Consider the following 19,446-nt stretch of genomic DNA (forward strand, 5'->3'; position numbering starts at 1 on the left):
ATTTGTCTCTGTACCACTGTAATGCTTGAACGTCTGCAAAAATCTCTCATTATACGCATGTATCGACTCCTTTGCTCCCTGAGCTGTCCTGTCAATCCTCTGCCAATCAATATTCTTTGGCGAAATTCTCGTTTTCAAAAATTCAATCACCTTATAGTAATATTTCATTACTTCGGGAAATGGTGCACCTGTATTTTTGTCTCTCTCTGGTTTGCTTGTTGGCCAATCTACACTCCTCTTACACTCGATCCACAGATCAGCTGGAACCACTGTCTTTAATAATGTGTTCAAGTCCTCCCACAGGCACTTCGCAAGTTTCACAAACCTGTCTGTCTCCTGCTATCACTCTACAGCCTTGTCTCTCAATCTTGGATAATCATTTGTAAATGATAGATTGCCACTTCTGCTCCAAGGGAAATGAATTAAATTCCCTCCTGGAACCTCTTTCATTGGTAAAAATTTTCACTGGATCTTTATCCTGCTGCACAGTTGCAATCAGCTTCACAGAATCCCTTTTTCTCTTTTCTCTTTTCTTTACCCATCTGCCTTCCCATTTGTCTAATGCTCCCCAAGTCTGGGCACTTTGAAGCAATTCCTTAAGGTGTGCCTTCATTCTGGAAGATCTCATGTGTTCAAAAGCTTTAGCGTCAAAATCTAGTATGTAACTCATTTTCAAATGTTTCGTTTTCTCTGTTTCCACGCTGTTTTCCACTGCCAGGTGTCCTACTCTCTTATGCACATTGCTCATTTCCCTTGTAATCGTTGGGCACAAATATCTCAACTCTGCTTCTGTGTAGGATTCTAACCTGTTCACACCCATAGTTCCCTCAATGAGTTCACCCACTTCCATATTTAGCCTAGCATAATTCAAACACTCCTCTCCCTTAGGAGCACTCTGGAGGGTATTCAGCTTGTCTAACCATTCAGTCAACTGCTAAGCTGTCAATCTGTGCAACAAAATGTTACTTGCTTGGACTGGTGGCACCTGCTGTGCAACTGCATTCAGGGACTGCGGTGTAAACAATTTCAAACTCTAGCTGCCATTTGACCCTACCACAGTATCTGGAATTGCTGCAAATGAACTAAGGTCTAACAATGATCTTCATCCGTCAAACTTCTGTCCAACAGGAGAGACTATCCGAGCATTTTCATTATGTCCTCCCCTCATTATATTCTGGGACATTGCTCCCTGTTCATCTACAGTAAGTTTTTTCTGTTCAAAAAAGGGTACGGCTAGGCTAACAGTAATAGGTGCCGATATAGCATCTGGGGTGGGTCTGGCACTCACGCTTTGTGGGAGAGTAACTCCCATGTCCTGATTCATCATTGAAGACATATCTGACTGTGTCCCTGTTATTGGAGTGAATCTTGGCATTACCTGCAGCTGCACTTGGGGCAGTAAAAGTGGAGTTGGTTCAGTCTAAACCAACATCGGTCTCGGGTAATCCTGTTTCGTAAGCACCATTAAGTTAGAAGTTGTTCACATAATAGGCACATCAGGATAAATTCTCTGAACCTGTGGCGGTTGCACCTGATTTTGCACTACAGGAGTAGTAGGCACATTAAGACCGCTATGCATCGCATTCTGTGTCAGGCTAGCATTAACCTGCATCAGACTCATTGTCCCATTAACCCTTGTCGGAGCTGTCAGATAAACACTGGTGCTCGGACCACTCTCATGTGCTGTATATGGTGGTGGGCGATTTCTCAATAACTGTGTAATAAACTCATCATCATCCCTGCTCTCGGACGGACTTCTGTTAGTCTTCCCAGTAGCTTTCCTTCCTTCCTTCTCATTGTCCTGTGTAATTGCCGGAACAACTTAATTCCATGCAAAGTCTCCATCCTCCAAACTCTCTGATCACTGTCCCACCTAGCCTCTGCTAAAGTCTTTTCTGCCTTTCTCATCCTCATCTCAAATTTCTGTTGCTGTCTGGCTACTAGCTCCCAAATCGCTAATGCCTCAAACTGTGCTGGTCTCAGAAGGGGCTTCGATTCACATAGCACCATCCTCAAATGCTCCAAAACCCTCAAATTGAATGTCCCATTTGTAAGAAATGCTAAGTTCTCATCCTTCTCTATCACTTTGCACCATTGCTTTAGCCAAAGACATGGCGTAACACCCTTCTCTTCCATTACAATTTAAGCTGGGGTACCTTCTGGCGGTGTAGCTTTGCCTTCACTTGTTGTAATATACATATCTCTCCTTAAAGCACTTTTTAAATCTTTGAAAAATGTCATCTTTTCAACCCTTTTGCTATTCAAAATCAAATCATGAAGTGACTTTTAATCCCAGAATTCCCTTCACCTACTTTCTCAACCAATTGCCTCTCACAGATGGCTGCCAATCCATACGCGACCCTTCTCACTAACCGACTTATCCCAGCGCAGCTCCAATGACACCACACTCACACGTACTGCGGCTGACAAAGTCTTGCAGCTTGTCCTCCCAAACGCCGATTCACACAACTAATGCAAAAATTGCAAGCAATAATCAAAAAACAAAAAACAAAAAAAACAAATCTACTAGTTTACCACAGGAAAGGTAACACAATCACTTCAGAAACTTTACGGATTTTTCACTGACGGCTCTCGCTCTAACAGCTACTCCTTATTTCTCAGTATCCCAGTTCTGCAAGCAAAACTCGACCCACAAATTTTACTCTCAACTGATCTGTGGGTCTGTCCTGGTGCACAAAGGACTTGCCAAATCTCAGTTGAAATTTTCTTTCACTCATTTTGACTCACACTCTGACTTGTCGACCACGCCGATCGACCAACGAAATCAGACAGCTTACAACATAAACCAAGTGTCTCATACACTTTTCAATATACTCTGGAGTATTAGACCACGCAGGGTCCATACATCAAAAACCATTTGGACAGTTTTTGAGCACAAAGTGCCAGACACATGTGAAGTTTGACGACTTACCTACTCTCATACTGTGGAGTATGCACACTTCTTCTACAACTTCATTTGGAGCATGCAAACTCCCTAAACCCTCACAAACATCACAATTCACTTGCGATTTGCATAAGATGTGCAAGCACAACCTACTTCATTCACACTATCACTAGAATGCCGAGAACATCCTCAAACAACCATTAACGAGATCCTGGATTCCGAGAAAGTCATTTTTTGACCTAGGGAAACATTTCCTCTCCAGTTAACATAATTGAAAAATAAAATCCAAATCTCCTTCACCTCTGTTACTATCTCTGGACATCTATTATGGGTTCTTAGGGAGACAAACCATTACCTCTCTTATTATCTCTGGTAACACCTGTAACTCCATACGAGACATCTATGATGAGCTCTTAATTAGGCTAACCATCAGTCTGCTACCATCATTGCTGCCGCGTCTGACCTTAATAAGTAAACTTACAAGGGGACGCAAATAGGTTGATGAAACTTTTGACTCGCAGTTAAGATGTTCCCACCATAACTCCGGTACATGCAAATCAGTGATCAATAACCAATACACAATATCAATAATCAACAACAATCAATAACATTAATAATAAACAGTCAGTAATTGTCACGCACTATGACCTTTCAGCCATGAATACACACCTTTTAGTAAAAGTTACAATATTTATTTCCCTATATTAATAATGCCAATGTCATGTAGATTAATCTCAAATTCAATTGAAACACATACAGATACAACACTGGCTGTCCAAAGCGGCGGAAAAAACATAATCTAATTAAAGCTTGCACTACAACACATTCTAAGGTTCCAGTGCAAATTAATAACAAAGCCAACTGTGTCAGTGTGATTCCATACATTTGAGTTCAGCAGAGAAATTCATCAAGTCCCTATTAGCAGAATTTCTTTTGTGAGATCCTTAACTAACACCAGATTAGCATCAGCATGTTGGGCTTCACGCAAATCAATTTAGTAACATGAATTTGGAAAAACATCTAACTATGGCACTATCAAAACAGTGTTGTTGGTACCTAGAAAGAAAAAACAAATATGCAAGCTAATCAACAGTCTAATTCATAATACCTATCCTCAGTGTGACTCAGCAAGCCGAGTAAGTCTTCGTCCTCAGGACATCAGTCGATCAGCAAGGCATCAGGATTCAGCATCAAGGTTCAGAAAAAGCAAAGTCTTTAAGCAATAAAGATTAAGCATGTCTCTTGTCAAGATGCACAAGGAAATATTGACCTTTCGGCCAGCAATTAAATGGGCAATGAACCTGTGGCAAATGATGGTTCCTTCTCAGTGCAGTTCCGTTAAATTAAAATCACTATAACTATGTCTCAAATCCCTATTGGTCAAGGAATCGCATGTTCACACTTTGTCCAATAAAACTGAAACTCCTAATCTATGAATTCTACCATTCCTCCGTTCATATGTCGTTGATTGGCTGTCCTGCAATGTCCTCATCATCCGGCTCATCAGGTAACAATATTGTTGCAGCTTCAATTCCAGTCAGTGTCTCCATTGTTCTTCTCCTGAGAAAGTCGGTCTCACACACATTTAATAAAAAATGTTGCATTTAGCAAGAACAGCATCTTCTAGCAGTCGGTAACTTTCCAGCTACAAGCACATCTAAACAATACAATGGAAAATCACAGTTTAACTCTCTAGGGCAGCCATATATTAAATGTTTAAGGAATACAGCACTGACATGAGGCCTGGCAAGTAGGCCACGACCTTCGCTAAGTTAAGGCCTACAGTTAATAAAGCTAATACATAGTGCATAACCTTCAATATGACATGTTACTACATTAGTCAAACATATGCTCAACATTTCATAGAATTAGAATATTAATAAGTAGACTTAGTGAACATTGGCGGGACACTCATCGTCATCACATTTTCAAATGTGTGCATTATTTTTCTACATTATTATATTGTCTACACAAATCCATTACTTGGAATACATGAACACTCATTAATTCTTTTTATTAAAACACCTGCGCTAGCAATACTCACCACTAATCTAAAACCCCTAAACATAGCTATACTCATCCACAGTACTAATGAGACATATGTGCAATTAATGTTTCCAACAGAAATGCAGTATCTATTGAAAGAAAGGGTCTTTACCACCTTGCAATAGGGGAAAAGCAGAACAATTGATGGTTTGTGTTATAATACCAGGATAATTAATTACTTCATGATTAAATGTGGGTAATTTATTTTAATTCCTATGTTTTTAATTGTTCTTTTTGTCTATTGGTAGGCCATGGTCTGTGACAGAATCTTCGAGACCTGGCCACTAAGCAGCTCAAACCTGACAGTACTGATAGGCCACACCGACGGCAATACAGCAGTAGACAAATCTCTGATAGCATAGCATAACATAATGTAATCTAACGTAACGTAACTTAATATACCATAACATGACATGACACAGTGGCATGACATGACATAGCATGACATTTAACATAATATTCAGCTGCACGTTGGTTTCACAGGATGTTAATTATGTGTGTTTCTAAATATAATTTCAATATGTATATTTGTGCTTTAAAAAGGGGGTACGCGAATATCACTTATCTTCTTTCATTTGTTGGGGCTGAGGGGATTTTCATACCTCTGTCCTGGCTTTCCATTTCTTTAAATAACCCTTACAGTTGTGTACATGTATTTTTGACTTATCTGTTCTTTCCTGATGTTTTTGAGCCAATTTTATTTGGTTTCTGTTTTTTTGTCTAATTTCTTTGACATTAACTTTTGGCCATTAAGATAGCCCAATCCTATTATACTGTAAAGAAATAGTTCAACATCTAATGTTTAAGTATCACTTTTAAATAATAAGGGCCATATTTTTGAGGTGACAAAATCAAAATAATGTGCACTGTGGAGTGCCATTTCCTTGCGACATGGATGCACCAGATTTATGGTCTGGTGCACCATGTCGTAAGGTCCGAATGTGTGTCCAAAAGGTTGGTGTATCTATCTTAAAACAATGAACAACTTGTTGTGAGGCAATTGGGCAATATGTGATGAAAAGCTGATTTGCGTGTTTTAAAGCATTCGTAAGTGCCACAAATCAACATTGCTTCATTTTGGAGTGCATTGCATCGTGGTATGCGTAAAAAAATGATGCATTTCAAAAATCTGAAGAACAGAGCAAAACAACTGCTCACAATGGAGTGAGCACAATCTACAAATCCGGAGGGCAACAATTCCAACCCCAGATAAAATGATCAGACACCAGGCCAGGGGAGAAGGAAGAGGAAAACCAATTTCAGTGAGGAGGAGAACCAAATAATAATAGCCAAGTTGACAAAAAAATGAACACCTCTTTGTCACCTCCAAATTGCCCTTAGGAAAGAAGGAAGCCATTTTGAAATCCACAATCGACAAAATCAACAGTGTAAGGCAAACAAAGAGGACAGTGCTGGAGTTGAAAAGCAGGTGGCATGATTATAAGTGCAGGGCCAATGAGAAACTGGTCAAGAACCTCAGGACAGCCATGAGGACCAGAGAAGTACCTGATTTCCAGGAGGACTTGGACCCATTGGAGGAGCAGGTGGCGTCACTCATAGTCATGGCTCACAAGACGCTGAAGGGTCGGGCCGACACCCAGGGGGAGGGGGGATTAATAGGGGAGTTAGGGGTGGTATTAAATGAAAAATAATTTTACAAAACCCACTTACCTGTGCCACTGCCACCTCCACAACCGCGCTGCTCTTCTCCTCTTCTCTGCTGACAGCCTACAGGCACAGGCTCCCAGCCTGCCCTGCACCAATCCTGACGCTGCTCCGAGCAGCATCAGGATTGGCTGCGAGGGCCCAGCCAGGGCGCTCCCAGGCAGACTGGGAGCCTGTGTAGGCTCTCTTCAGCCCAGCAACTGTGTTGCTGGGCTGGAGAGAGCCCTGTGTGCATGTGTGTTTGGCCGGCCCTAGACAGCCGGCCAAACATACATGCGCTCTGAGGGGGAGTGCTGAACAATCTGCCTCATTGCTCATCACCCCCGTGGCCCGCCCCCTTTTCCCAAAAACAGTAACAAACAAAGGGGGTTTTGTGAGAAAGTAGCCTCTTTCTAGCAAGGTTAACCCCACTTTTGGCCTGTTTGTGAGTGTGGGTCAGTGTGTTTTACTGTCTCACTGGGATCCTGCTAGCCAGGATCCCAGGGCTCATAGTTAAAACCCTACTTGTCAGTGTGTTTTGCATGTCTCACTGGGACCCTGCTAGCCAGGACCCCAGTGCTCATAGTTTGTGGCCTAATGTGTGTGTTGTCAGTAGTGCTTAACTGTGTCACTGAAGTTCTGCTTACCAGAACTTCAGTTCTTCTGCTCTATCTGCTTCCAAATTAGTCACTATAGTTTAGTGACATCATTTACCAATTCCAATTGGCACACTGGACCCCCCTTATAAGTCCCTAGTATATGGTACCTAGGTACCCAGGGCATTTGGGGTTCCAGAAGATCCTAATGGGCCGCAGCATTTCTTTTGCCACCGATAAGGAGCTCAGAAAAACCCTTTCACAAGACTGACTCTACAGCCTGCGTGAAATAGTGCAGACACTATTTGACAGCCATTTTCACTACACTTAATTAACTTATAAGTCACCTATAGGTCTAACCTTCATTTGCTGAAGGCTAGGTGCAAAGTTACTAAGTTTGAGGCACCCTTGCACTAGCAAAGGTGCCCCCACGCTGTCCAGGGCCAATTCCCTGGACTTCGTGAGTGCCAGGACACCATTACACTTGTGCACTACCTATAGGTCAATACCTATATGTAGCTTCACAATGGTAACTCTGAATATGGCCATGTGAGGTGTCTAAGATCATGGAATTGTCCCCCCAATACAAATCTGGTATTGGGGCCAATCCCATGCATCCTGGGGGCTCCACCATGGACCCCCAATACTTCCAAACCAGATCCCTGAGGCTTGCACTGCAGCTACAGCTGCTGCCACCTCACAGACAGGGTTCTGCCCTCCTGGGTCTGAGCAGCTCAGTCTCAGGAAGGCAGAACAAAGCATTTCCTTTGGGAGGAGGGTGTTACACCCACTCCCTTTGGAAATAGGTGTTACAGGCTGGGGAGGGGTAGCCTCCCAGAGCCTCTGGAAATGCTTTGAATGGCACAAATGGTGCCACCCTTGCATAAGCCAGTCTACACCGGTTTAGGGACCCCAGTCCCTGCTCTGGCACGAAACTGGGCAAAGGAAAGGGGAGTGACCACTCCCCTGCCCATTACCACCCTAGGTGGGGTGCCCAGAGCTCCTGCAGTGTGTCCCTAGCATTAGCCATCTTGTTTTTCAAGGTGTGGGTCACTCTTGAGATCTCTGAGTGGCCAGTGCCAGCAGGTGACATCAGAGACCCCTCCTGATAGGTGCATACCTGGTTAGGTAGCCATTCCCCTCTGAGGGCTAGTTAGGGTTTCTCCTGTGGGTTCATCTTCAGATTTAGCTTGCAAGTTTCCACCCGGAATCCTCTACAACTCCTTCTTTATCCTCTTCAACCACAGACTTCTCCAGGAACCGCTGTAACGGCAACAAAGTATCCAAGAAGGCTACTGTGACTCTGCAACTTCAGATCCAGCCATCAACTGCAACAGTTTCTAATGTGTGCACGCTCTGAGGACTCCTTGTTCTCACCCTGCACCAGAAGGACCGAAGAAATCTCCTGTGGAGTGATGGAGTCACTTCCCTGCTCCAGCAGGCACCTTCTAAGACAACGACCGGTTCTCTGGGACTCCTCTCCTGACGATGAGCGTGCTCCCTGGAACACAGGTGGTGGACCCCTTCGCCCCAGACTGTCCTAATGTCCAGCTGTCCAAATTTAGCAGAGGAAAGAGCTTGCCTTCCCGGTTTGCAACCGTACCCATGTGCACCATGTCATCTCTAACTCCTGAGGCCTCTGTGCACTATTTGTAAGAATCCGTCCTGCACAGCGTGGCCCAGGTCCCCAGCACTCCATCCTGTGATGCTCAACTTGCTGAGTTGTTCTCCGGCGACGTGGGACCTTCTTTTAAAGTGCTGCAGCAACTGCAATTTGCACCTTCTTTGTCCCTGTGTCCTGGGACCTCTGTGGGTGCTGCCTGATCATCTGTGGGTTCCATGCAGTGTTGAGAGCCCCTTCTGCCTCCTCAGTCCGAGATGAGGTGCCGAGATCCCTCCTGGGTCCAGGCTGCGCCATTCCAACGCATTTCTAACCAGAGAATCCTCTTTTGCACCTTCTTCTAGGTTGGCAGGGGGTCCTGTCCTTCCTGGAATCTTCTGCGACCTCTAGACTTGGTCTCCTCTCTTCACAGGTCTTCAGGGCCAGGAATCCACAATTTGTTGCTTGCAGTCTTGCTTGGTTCCTGCAATAACTCTTATCACGATTTGTAGTGTGTCCTGAGGAAACTTGCAGTACTTTACTCCTACTTTCCTGGGCTCTGGGGTAGGGTATTTTACTCACCTTTGTGGTTTACTTACACTCCCAGCACTCCACTATACACTACACTTGCCTATGGGGGAATTTGTGATTTGCATTCCACTTTCTTATTATATGGTTTGTGTTGCCCCAGGACTATTTCTTCATATTGCATTCTATGGTATTTTCTACTGTTTTCACTATTCTGTGACTACTTACTTACCTGATTTAGGTCTCTAGTGTATATATTGTGTATAATACTTACCTCCAGAAGGAGTATTGCCTCTAAGAAATTTTTGGCGTTGTGTAACTAAAATAAAGTACCTTTATTTTTGGAAACACTGAGTATTGTCTTTTATTGTGTATAAGTAATGTGTAACTATAGTGGTATTGCAGGAGCTTTGCATGTCTCCTAATTCAGCCTAAGCTGCCTTGCTACAGCTACCTCTATCAGCCGAAGCTACTGGAACACTACTACATTTCACTAATAAGGTATAACTGGACCTGGTATAAGGTACCCACTACAAGCCAGGCCAGCCTCCTACAGGTTTGTCCCTGCTCATCAAGTAGGATCACCTGAAGAGCCAGGTGTACAGTCATGTGAACTAAACCATTATGCACCCAGCTGACCTGATGTCCTGGATGAGGTTGTTATAGGTGTTGGCTGCCATGCAAGAGACCACCCTACACCTTGTCTTGCTCATATTGAATTTGGGGTGGGAGGTAAAGCAAGTGATACATAGCAGAAGTCTAGGTTTTTTTGTTAGGAGCATAGATGATGTGTGTATTAGGTTGGGTCGAGTAGTGTAGTGCCTTGTTAGTGTGGCAGACCAGATTGAACTAGCATTGTCAGTGAATAGAACACATTATTGTATCTCAAGGACCCAAGGGGTAGGTTGAGTAATACTTTGGCACTGCTGTGTATGATAGTTAGTTTAACACTTGTTTTGCAACTGTGCAGAGATGCTGTGGTAGAGAGAAATTGTGATACCACAGTAGATATGTGATTAGGGTTGGGGGATGGTACCACAGGTGGAAGGAGGTAAAAAGTAGAAGAGAAGTCAGACTATACAACATATGTGAAAGCAGGAGGAGGCAAAACAGGGATTTGTGAAGTGTCAGGGTGAACTAGGTGTCCCGGATGATGGTCTGGTGTCTGGGATGGTTTGAGGGTGAGGGGTTGGGGCCTAGTTGTGTGGGCAACCAGGGTAGGTATATGTTGAAGATTAACCTCACTAACATCTAGTGAGGTTCAATATGACCCATTACTCTCACATACAAGTAGGCATACTGAATAGCAGCGTAATGTAACAATTGTTGGTGGTATTAGTGTTTTCTGAGATTCATTGTATCATATGGTGTCATCAGTGTGTGAGAGTGAGTACAGTGTCTTGGTCTGAATGATTATTGCCTGAGGAGTCATGTACAATTACAACTGAGTGCGGGTGAGTAAAGAGATTAGTGGGACTGTGCAGGTGAGTATCTTGGGTAAAAAATCAATGGACTAAGCTTGAAATGTTGCATATTTTCAATTTGGATGTTCATAATCCCATTCAGAGATGGTGGCCAGTGTCTATTGTGCTGTACTCTGGAGATTTAATGTTTGTGCTAGGAAACTACTGAAAATCAAAGTAAAATAAAAGTACACTATGTACCTGCCCCTACACATTCCTGCAGTGTAAGAAGTGTGCATGCTGTGTAGTCTTATGTTGATGTGTGACACATATGACTCCTATGTCACATATTGTTTAACAATTGCATGCAAGACAGTACAGAAAGGTGGATTTTTGTGGCTTACTGTGTACAAAGCAGAGTGAATGATAAGCAAATAAATATAACAAAATAACATGAATTTGACACTGCTGTGGTATTAACTCATGCCTAGAGGGAATACTTGCACCCTGGTGACCTTTTGCAATGGTTTCAGAAGTGGGGTTAAGAACCTAATGTAACATCAGTGTAGGCACTAACCACAAAAATCATGTTCAATATAAAGAGTGCCTAATGCCTGTACTCACTCTTTCATGCAACTGCGTTGTGTTGTGTTGTGTGTCATTAAACTAATGGTAATCCTTGTTCATACAGAGCTAGTCTGAACAATGTTAAAATTCTGCCATGAATAAGGAAACAATAGTCTAACATGGCCTAAACTACTTTACTTTTTTTAACATATGTGCCACATATCCATGTGTATTTTACAACTGAAAATAGCCAGTATGAATGTCAGTAAAAATACTTATCTCTCCATGTATTAAAGAGCAATATTGACATAGTCCTATCTCTTTCCGGAGGAAGAAACAACATCTCCTGTAGAGCAGCCTGTCCTTGATGACCAACCTGTTAAGGACACCATCCTGCCACCCATGGATGATGCCACCTTCCGACACCTTCAAGACTATAGTGAATCTCCTCTTCCTGTCTTGCTAAGTGAGGATGATGTTGCAGGGTCTCCAGAAGATCTGCCATCCACGGGACAGGCCCCAATGGCTGTGCAATCACAGCAGAGGACTCAGAGGAACCCCAAGTAGAATTTCAACAAGCAGTTGTAGGAGTCTAACAGCGAATGGTGGGGCGGAGCACCATACCGGAAACCCTAGAAGGAGTGTGAAGGTGTCTGACTCCTAACAGGGGTAAGGCTAAGGCTATTTCAGTCACCTAAACTTGGCTCCACTCGATTGATGAGTCCCTAGCTTCCATTGCTGGTGTCATGATGCAGAGAGAACAACATCAGCCCTCTACTTCTGAGACCAGTGAAGTTGCCACACAGCTGGGGGCCTCCTTAACATCATGGAATCTATGGAGTGCAAGTTGGACTCTGTTAGACTTTTTCATCCTTGGTGTGGTATCCCTTAACGTTTTGCCCCTGCTCCCAGGTTGTTGATGTGTGCTGGACTCTGATTTGCAGTTTTTGTTACTCTGGGCATTTTACCAATGCTAACCATTGCTAAAGTGCAAGTGTTCCTTTACACAATGTGTATGTAATCGGTTTATCCATGATTGGCATATTTGATTAACTAGTAAGTCCCTAGTAAAGTGCACTAGAGGTATCAGGGCCTGTATATCAAATGCTACTAGTGGGCCTGCAGCACTGGTTGTGCCACCCACACAAGTAGCTCTGTAATCATGTCTCAGACCTGCCACTGCAGTGTCTGTGTGTGCAGTTTTAACTGTAAATTCAACTTGGCAAGTGTACCCACTTGCCAGGCCTAAACCTTCCCTTTTTTCACATGTAAGACACCCCTAAGGTAGGCCCTAGGTAGCCCCAGGGGCAGGGTGCAGTGTATGGTTAAGGAAGGACATATAGTAATGTGTTTTATATGTCCTGACAGTGAAATATTGCTAAATTCGTTTTTCACTGTTGCAAGGCCTGTCGCTCTCATAGGTTAACATGGGGGCTAACTTTAAATCTGATTAAAGTGTAGATTCCCTTTGGGAGCGGATGGACATGTGGAGTTTGGGGTCTCTGAGTTCACAATTTAAAAATACATCTTTTAGTAAAGTTGATTTTAAGATTGTATGTTTGAAAATTCCACTTTTAGAAAGTGAGCATTTTCTTGCTTATACCATTTCTGTGACTCTGCCTGTTTGTGGATTCCCTGTCTGGGGCAGTTTGACAGTTGGGCTGGTTGCACCTCACACTAGACAGTGACACAAAGGGAGCTGGGGTGCTGCCTGCATATCCTGATGAGCCATTTGTGCTAGGAGGGAGGGCAGGAGTTATCACTTACACCTGGAAGGGCTGTGTCTGCCCTCACACAATGCGCTCTCCAACCCCCTGGCGAGTGCCTGGGGCCTGGCCTGGGCAAGGTAGGATTTCACATTCAAAAGAGACTTTACTTTGAAGTAGGCCTACTTCAAAGGAGAAATTGGGTATAAGAAGGGCACCCAAAACCACAGACTTTAGAACACTTCTGGAAACAAGAGGAACCTCTGCCTGGAGAAGAGCTCAGGAAGAAGAGCTGCCCTGCCTGTGACTGTGCTTTGTGGAGCTATCCTGCAGTTGCTGCTTCTGCCAGAGTAAGAGGGCAAAGACTGGACTTTGTGTGCCTTCCGTCTTGTGAAGAAATCTCCAAGGGCTTAATTTAGAGCGTGCCTCCTGTTGTTTGAAGTCTCAGGGACAGCAAAGATTTCTCTCTGCCAGCACCTGGAGTCTCTGGAGAGACTCCTGCTCTGACAAGTGGTGCTCTATCCAGTACTTCCAAGGAAATGGACTTCAGACGACTCCTGACCGACGCCGCTGCTGAATCCGGTGACGCCGCCTTCAACCGACTCCGTGATCTTCGCTGGAACACGATGACCTTAACAGGCCTGACACCACTGCAGCCCTGTCGAAGTCTGCAACCCTGTGGAAGTCGCCGCACCATGTCGTGACCGATGCTGCTCGAAGTGTGCGGATTCAATGTTTCGCCCAGACGCCGCGATCCCCGACTTCGCACATCGGCTTGTTTTCACTCTTCACCATAGGTACTGTACCCGGGTGTCTACACGACTCCGTATCTGGCACCTCTGGTGTCGGATTGTTGGGAACGACTACGTAACAATGCCGTGTTAACACCTCATCAAAGCATTTTATGTTTATAAGCGCTATTTTTTAGTTTAATCTTTAAAAATTAATAACTTGACTTATGTATGTTGGATTTTTGTCGTGTTGGTCTTGTTTTGTTTAGATAAATATTTCCTATTATTCTAAACTGGTGTTGTGTCATTTTGTAGTGTTTTCATGGAGTTACTGTGTGTGTTGGTACAAATACTTTACACCTGGCACTCTGAAGTTAAGCCTACTGCTCTGCCATGCTACCAAGGGGGCAAGCAGGGGTTAGCTGAGGGTGATTCTCTTTTACCCTGACTAGAGTGAGGGTCCTGGCTTGAACAGAGGGTAACCTGACTGTCAACCAACAGACTCCTACATAACAACAATGGATGACTTCAATAGCAATGTTGTTGCTTTGTTGGCAAACCACTAGACCCTTCCCAGGGATTTCCAGGCTTCCTTACTACCACTGATGAATTCCTATGGGGATAGGGGAGTCAAATCTACAGTCCATGATGTCTGTGTGGCTCATATGCCTAACATACAAACATCATCACATGCTGGGGAGGCACAACACTCACTCGAGCATGAAAATGTGGACTTCACTAGTTTTCAGCAGAGATCTGCCCAATGACATTTTTCAATGCCTCCAAGCCAGTTTCATAGTTGTCCTGTGTTTGACATCATTCCGCCTCTTTTGTCACCCAGTAATGCACTTTTTGTTTGGGAACCTGTTGATTTTGACCACTTGTGGACTTTGAAACACTCACACGTTCCCTAATGACAACATGAACCTCCTCACTGAAATTCTCTTCACCTTTACATGTCAGATGACATGTTTCTCAAATGGACTCGGTCTGGACATCCTTTGCTCACAATTAGTGTTGGTGTTGATGCCCCAAACACTGCAAAAATGCTCATGCTGACCCACCCACATTTGATGATAAATTCAGTCCTATAAACCAGAGTGTTGTATGTAAGTTGCAGAAAGGACTACTTATACCATGGTTTATGAGTATTAACAAACCCACTTCTTCGCATCTCAAAGAGAGTGAGCTAAGGTCACTATCACCTGTTTTCTTTGGATATGCACCAACATCAAGTATATCCTTTACAAGGGCATTATGTGGATTGTGTTGTCTCCCAGTGATATGTTCAGTTACTTGACTAGCACACAGTGAAAAGACCTTACTAAAACAGAAGTGCATATCCTGCTACAAACGGGGCCTGTGAGGCATGTGAGACAACAACACTGTTCAACTCATCCACATATATCTAGCTCAGTGTACATGACACAGTGATCAAACACATATGATAGCCTCAATGCCCACACTGAAGGGATCCTAAAGTACGTAAATTATCATGCTTGCACCGATAATATGGAGATGGGGGTGTGGCCAAGATTGTGCCATGGTTGGACGCCTTGCGCTGAGGTTCTGTACTCATCTGGGCCAGCTTTTATTATCCTGCATGATCCAGAGCCCCGTTTTGCCCATTTGCCTCCTCCTGCATCCCTAAACAACTGGGAGGGGATTTAGTGGGCAGTAACTGTGGCTGTCGTGCTGTGGAGATTAGGTGGGGCTCAGGTGCAGCAGCCGCAGCCTACCTTACTCCAGTCGCAATTGCTGCACATCCTACTCCCATTGAGAGGCGGGCAAAAGAGAGAGGCGCTGCTTTGCCGTATGGCTCATTGGGGGAAGAAAAGGAGCACTGAGGTGAAGGCAATATGATATACTTGTCTGCACTTTGGCGGGGCTGGCTGTGCTGCCTTGTCCAACAGTGATTGCTTCCCCGGAGTCAGGGGAGTGAGGATGACTAGCGGCAGCCCACGAGGCCAAGCTGAGAGAAGTCCTCCACTTCTTTATAGACTGCCTTCCTTCTAAGGGTTCTCTGACAGTAGCGCTTGACTCCTTCTCCTTGCTGGTGGCACCCTTGTTTCTCCTAAATGCATAGAGGACTGCTCTCAACCCTCTGGTAGGACTGCTTTTGTTTCTCTGGAGGTGCCCCGATGTGCACATTCACCAGGGACTTTGCTTTTTGAGCCTACACTACTACTGGGTGCATGAACTACCAGGGATTACACCCTATGATTCAGCTGGTGGGTCCTGTGGCCGTGAGACCTGTTTCTTCAAAATGAGCGATATATTGGGGACATTCAAGGAAGCCCTGGATGTTCTTAAATGATGTGAGCCCCACAACGTCCTCCTGATCAGGGGCCCTTCATGGCGGCCAGGATTTGGCCTCAACCTATATGCACCTGCAAACTTTGTGACCCTCCCTACTCCCATATCTGAGATATAGTTGGACCTAGCAGCAAACTAAAGATAACTGTATTTGGTCCTGAAATTCTTCTCTATTGAAAGAGCACATAGGATCCCAGGCCATCCCAGGCCTCCAGGATCATTGTGGTGCCCAATCATAGCGCACCTTCTCAATTTAGGGGACAGAGATGTCCTACTGCAGCAGTTTAGGGCAAAGGACCCTTTGAATATTATGGTGCCACGATTACAGCTTACGCAGATCACACCGCTGAGGTCCAAAGAAAGTGTAACACCTTTGGGACAGTTAAGACACAACTCCACACAGCTTCCTCTACTATGCTTTATTTTTAGTCTGTCTGAGAGTGGTGGACTCTGATATTACCCATTTCTTCTCCACTCCGGAGGAGGCCTGGGTGTGGGTGTGTTCCAAGGGGGTATATGAACTGCCTGACAGATCCAGAAACAGCCTTAAGGGCTGGTCTGATGGGAGACGGAAGCACTGCTGCCACCCGCACAAGACGCAATCTCATCCTACAGATGGGCAGGCAGCTCAAGAGAGTGCACAAGTATTTGCTGAGGTCTCCACACATAACACCAACAGGTATCAAGCTCTGGCCACAGACACTGACTTGGAGTCAAAGCTGGAAGCCCCTGGCTCGACCGCCTTGAAGGAGGGTTCTTTGGTCAACCTGCAGGGCTCGCCCCACAGAAAGCTGCTGGACCCATGATGATTCCTGAAGAGTGGCTACCCTCGGTCAGTGAAATGAGTAACAAAACTGATCATATTTTGAGTGGAATGGCACTTCTGTTTTGGGCGCAGGCAAAGTAGTGCTCATTACTTAAATTGTCTCTGCTGGGTCTGGATGGACTCACTTAAGATATAATAGCTTGTTTGCTCACAGGGTTTTACCCGTCCCCCGGCAATTTCCACAAGGACTTTCCCTTGTTGATGGTACACATAGCACCTAGGGTCTCTACTTTAGGACAAGGTGGCATGATGGTCATTGGCCTTCAAGCCTGGGGTTGGGGAATTTTGTTAAATTGCAGTTTTGTGTGTGTGTTTTTTTTTCTCTGGCTGGGCCGGAGGGTCTGAAGGGGTGGGGGAGACATGCACATTGGAAGGGAGGGACAGTCGTGGACCTTTAGGATCCACGGTATATGTCCTCCATTTTGGCCACCTCCTTTAGTGTGTTAATCTGGACACGAAACAGGATTTATGAATATCTTAGACGCAGGCATTCCTCATTGCAAGTCTCCAAGAAACACACATTACAAGTGAGGAACTGGAGAAGATCAACAGAGGCTGGAGTGGGCAAATATTTGGCACCGGATATTCTTCAAATGCTTGTGGGGTTCTGATTTGGGTGGCCCCTAGAGTACCAATTGTGAAACGGAGGGTGATAACTGATCTGGAAGGCAGGTACATTCTACTAGAAGACTCCTTAGATGGGCATCCCCACTCACTAATTTCTATATATGCAACTAACACCCACCAACGTGAGTTACTCAACACTCAATCCTTGCTTCTAAACCCCCAGGCACCTGGACTGTGAAGATGGGATCTTGATTGCATACATGATACTGAATTGGACTGCACAATACCCCTGCTCCTGGGCATGCAAGGGGTGCAGGTGACAAAACACTTCCAGCGCTGGATTAAGTTATTGCATTTACATGATATCTGGTGCATAGATCATCCCAGAGATACCGAGCGCCTCAATCACAAGAATCTGATGCATCATCATCGATGAATCAGATTTCTTGCCCCTGTCGCACATCCCCTAACTTTGCAATGGATGCGCTGCACATACAATACAGATCTCCATGGTGCATGTTTTCACAGATGCATCAGAATTTCTGATGCATCTGTTGGTGCTAAACTGATACATTGCTGGAGTTGCGTTGTTAAACTGATGCAACTCCAGCAATGCAATGACAGTCCCATTGGAAAAAGTCCTTTGTCAATTTTACGGATGCTCTGAGCAGGCGATAAAAGTTTGATGCAGTGAAGTTGTAGAATGATGCAGTGAAAAGTTGTAAATTTCATTGCGTCAGTTCTAAGTGGCTTTTTCCAATGGAGTGCCTACCCTGCATACATTATACCTGGAGCAGGTAAAATGTGATGCAGGACTTTACAAATGGACGCATTAAGCCCAATGAGTCAGTTTGTAAATATGAGCAGTGTAGTGCACTGCTAGCGCCACCGCTACTGCACAACAAAATGACACAGCGGTGCTACAAATGGCTTGTAAATGAGGCCCTGAGTACTCTTACTATGCCTGGGTCATCAGGTGCTCACCAGACTTGACTACATCTTTTGTACTTAGACTTTTGGCCTCTGGGTACCTGTGCTGGACAGTCTCAGATCATATACTACTTAAGGTTACTTTTCACTGAGGGGTGGCCCAGGCCGCAATCCCGACTTGGAGATTTGCATACGGGAGCATTGAGTGATGTGACTAACAAGGAGGCTATAGATACCCATCTCATGCAATACTTTGTTGAGAATGAGGGCACGGTTGAATACTGAGGGATGGAATGGGAGGTGGTCATGAGGGGGCATGGTATTAGCACGACCTGGGAAGTGAAGGTACACTTCTCTGCTCTGTCCCCAATCTAGAATCGTAAATATGTGTCACATAAATCAAAGCAGTGATGGTAGCAGAAGCTCTGCTGCATTTGTTGGAGCTCCACTGCCAATACCACGATAAAGCCAAGAGACTGAGTAATCTCGATTACTAAACCTTCCTGGCATGCCGGGAAGCAGATGGTTACAAATGCAGGGTTACTATGGTCAGAAATCCCTCTGACAAATATAGGGGCAATCCGTGATGCTGCGGGTCAGATATTAAGTACCCAGGTGCAGTGGCGTAATGAAACTTGAGGGGGCCTCCTGCAAAGTACATGGAGGTGTCTCTCTCTATCTGAACCCAGGCCGGAGATCTCAGGCCTGGCTCTGTGCACTGAGCCAGGTGTGCTGAGGGGGCCCCGTATACTTGGGGGTCCCCACACCGCAGTGGGTATGGGGACCTTTGCTACACCAGTGCCCAGGCAGACTCTCCCCCCCCCCCACTGAACCTCCTCTGCAGCTAACAGGGCTTTCCTGCAGGAGATTAACCTACCCTGTCTGTCCCTTCGGCAGCTGTCGGAAATAGAACATCCCCTACAATTAGAGGAACTTCAATTGGCTATTCACCAGATGGCAACAGTGAAGACTAAAGGCACGGTTGGCTTCCCCGTGAAATATTACTTGACATTTCATACCACTCTAGCCCCTATGGTGCTGGCTGCATATCATAAAGCCCATCAACAGGCTATCCTACCTG

This window comes from Pleurodeles waltl, chromosome 7 (genome assembly GCF_031143425.1).
Source record: "Pleurodeles waltl isolate 20211129_DDA chromosome 7, aPleWal1.hap1.20221129, whole genome shotgun sequence".
NCBI lineage: Eukaryota > Metazoa > Chordata > Amphibia > Caudata > Salamandridae > Pleurodeles > Pleurodeles waltl.